Genomic DNA, 3,826 nt, shown 5'->3' with positions numbered 1-3,826 from the left:
ATCTTTTCTAATCAGATTTTTTTCAAATGCGATCCGATTCAAAAAAATCTGAATTGGGCTGCCTGTCTAAACGTAGTCTAAATGTTTTCACAATGTAGGCACAACTTTTCTCAACTTAGTTATATCGAACCTGAAAGTAACCAAAAAAAGGTTAAACAAATCAAAATATAATTTATATTTGAGATTCTTCAAAGTTGCCACCCTTTGCCTTGATGACAGCTTTGCACACTCTTGGCATTCTCTCAACCAGCTTCAGGAGGTAGTCACCTGGAATGCATTTCAATTAATAGGTGTGCCTTGTTAAAAGTAAAATATGTTAGTTATTTCTTTCCTTCTTATTGCATTTGAGCCAATCAGTTGTGTTGTGCCAAGGTAGGGGTGGTATACAGAAGATAGCCCTATTTGGTAAAATACCAAGTCAATAATATGGCAAGAACAGCTCAAATAACCACAGAGAAATGACAGTCCATCATTACGTTAAGACATGAAGGTCAGTCAATGCAGAACATTTCAAGAACTTTGAAAGTTTCTTTAAGTGCAGTTGCAAAAACCATTAAGCACTATGATGAAACTGGCTTTCATGAGAACCACCACAGGAAAGGAAGACCCAGAGTTACCTCTGCTGCAGAGGATAAGTTCATTAGAGTTGCCAGCCTCAGAAATTGCAGCCCAAATAAATGCTTCACAGAGTTCAAGTAACAGACACAACTCAACATCAACTGCTCAGAGGATACTGTGAATCAGGCCTTCATGGTCAAATTGCTGCAAAGAAACCACTACTAAAGGACACCAATAATAAGAAGAGACTTGCTTGGGCCAAGAAACATGAGCAATGAACATTAGACCGGTGGAAATCTGTCCATTTGAGATTTTTGGTTCCAACCGCCGTGTCTTTGTGAGACGCAGAGTAGGTGAGCGGATGATCTGGTTTGCGTTGATTGGGACTATCATTTGTTTTTCAACAGGACAATGACCCAACACACCTCCAGGCTGTGTAAGAGCTATTTGACCAAGAAGTAGTGCTGCATCAGATGAACTGGCCTCCACAATCACCCTCAACCCAACTGAGGTGGTTTGGGATAAGTTGGACCGCAGAGTGAAGGAAAAGCAGCCAACAAGTGCTCAGCATGTGTGGGAATTCTTTCAAGACTGTTGGAAAAGCATTCCAGGTTAAACTGGTTGAGAGAATGCCAAGAATGTGCAAAGCTGTCATCAAGGCAAAGGGTTGCTACTTTGAAGAATCTCAAACATATTTTGATTTAACACTTTTTTTGTTACTACATGATAACATATGTCATTTCATAGTTTTGTTTTCTTCACTATTATTCTACAATGTAGAAAATAGTAAAAATAAAGAAAAACCCTTGAATGAGTAGGTGTGTCCAAACTTTTGACTTGTACTGTACATATTTATAAATTTTTTGGCGGGTGGAATTTTCATTGTTGGACATAAAATACTGTAAAAAAAGTGATTTTCAATTAAGAAACCTGTTCTAAAGTATTTCCACACGTAACAGAGAGACACGATGTGATCATATACAAATGTAAAAAAGGTTTGAAATTATTATGTTTTAGTCAAACATATTTTGGGGGGCTTCTTGCAGTCAATTTGCAGTCTACAAATGATTTGTAGTTATGTTACGCCTCCCGACCATCCTCTCAAGAAAAAATCATCCCGAGGCTGAATCTAGTAGATGATCCCTGTCATATGCCTTGCCACCATGATACAGTTGAAATCGGAAGTTTACATACACCTTAGCCAAATACATTTCAACTCAGTTTTTCACAATTCCTGACATTTAATCCTAGTAAAAATTCCCTGTTTTAGGTCAGTTAGGATCACCACTTTATTTTAAGAATGTGAAATGTCAAAATAATAGTAGTGAGAATGATTTATTTCAGCTTTTATCTATTTAATCACATTCCCATTGGGTCAGAAGTTTACATACACTCAATAGCTATTTGGTAGCATTGCCTTTAAATTGTTTAACTTGGGTCAAATGTTTCAAGCAGCCTTCCACAAGCTTCCCACAATAAGTTGGGTGTATTTTGGCCCATTCCTGATGACAGAGCTGGTGTAACTGAGTCAGGTTTGTAGGCCTCCTTGCTCGCACACGCTATTTCAGTTCTGCCCACAAATTTTGTATAGGATTGAGGTCAGGGCTTTGTGATGGCCACTCCAATACCTTGACTTTGTTGTCCTTAAGCCATTTTGCCACAACTTTGGAAGTATGCTTGGGGTCATTGTCCATTTGGAAGACCAATTTGCAACCAAGCTATAACTTCCTGACTGATATCTGAGATGTTGCTTCAATATATCCACATAATTATCCTCCCTCATGATGTCATCTATTTTGTGAAGTGCACCAGTCCCTCCCATATCAAAGCACCCCACAACATGATGCTGCCACCCCTGTGTTTCACGGTTGGGATGGTGTTCCTCGGCTTGCAAGCCTCCCCCTTTTTCCTCCTAACATAACGACGGTCATTATGGCCAAACAGTTCTATATTTGTTTCATCAGACCAGAGGACATTTCTCCAAAAAGTATAATCTTTGTCCCCATGTGCAGTTGCAAACCGTAGTCTGGCTTTTTTTATGGCCGTTTTGGAGCAGTGGCTTCTTCCTTACCGAGCTGCCTTTCAGGTTATGTTAATATAACACTCGTTTTACCATGGATATAGATAATTTTATACCTGTTTCCTCCAGCATCTTCAGAAGGTCCTTTGCTGTTGTTCTGGGATTGATTTACACTTGTCGCACCAAAGTACGTTCATCTCTAGGAGACAGAATGTGTCTCCTTCCTGAGCGGTATGACGGCTGCCTGGTCCCATGGTGTTTATACTAGCATACTATTGTTTGTACAGATGAACGTGGTACCTTCAGGCGTTTGGAAATTGCTCCCAAGGATGAACCAGACTTGTGGAGGTCTACAATTTTGGGCTGATTTCTTTGGATTTTCCCATGATGTCAAGCAAAGAGGCATTGAGTTTGAAGGTAGGCCTTGAAATACATCCACAGGTACACCTCCAATTGACTCAAATCATGTCAATTAGCCTATCAGAAGCTTCTAAAGCCATGAAATCATTTTATGGAATTTTCCAAGCTGTTTAAAGGCACAGTCAACTTTGTGTATGTAAGCTTCTGACCCACAGGAATTGTGATACAGTGAATTATAAGTGAAATAATCTGTTTGTAAACAATTGTTGGAAAAATGACTTGTGTCATGCACAGAGTAGATGTCCTAACCGACTTGCCAAAACTATAGTTTGTTAACAAGAAGTGGTTGACAAACAAGTTTTAATGACTCAAACCTAAGTGTATGTAAACTTCCGACTTCAACTGTATATAGGCCTAATGCCTTGATCACACCTACAGGTTCATTACAGAAAATGGTACGCAGCATCTGGATATGTGTCCAATAAAAGGTCAACATTCACCTTCTGCTACCATTTCTGTCAAGCCCACTACCATACAGTTTGATGCATATATTCGATAAATCCAACGACACAGAACGCACTGCAACGGCCTCTGCAAGGCAATGCTGCATGTCAACGCAGCGTTCTTTTGGAAATTAATGGCAAATTAAGCATTCCACTGGAAACAAATGTACTTCTGGTGTACCAAAATGCAATGATGCTAACGCATCGATCACACCAACAGCATCTTTGCATTTTGGTACACCAGAAACACATTAGTTTCCAGGGGAATGCTTAATTTGCCTTGCAGCATTGTGTTGGAGGCAGTTGCAGTGTGTGCTGTATGGTGCATATGTTGGATTTATCAAACTTATGTGTCAAACTGTATGTGTATAATGCTTTGAACACA

The sequence above is a fragment of the Oncorhynchus mykiss genome, chromosome 12, assembly GCF_057628025.1.
Source record: "Oncorhynchus mykiss isolate SJ-2025 chromosome 12, ASM5762802v1, whole genome shotgun sequence".
Classification (NCBI taxonomy): Eukaryota; Metazoa; Chordata; class Actinopteri; order Salmoniformes; family Salmonidae; genus Oncorhynchus; species Oncorhynchus mykiss.
Note: the sequence above shows the minus strand (reverse complement) of the source record.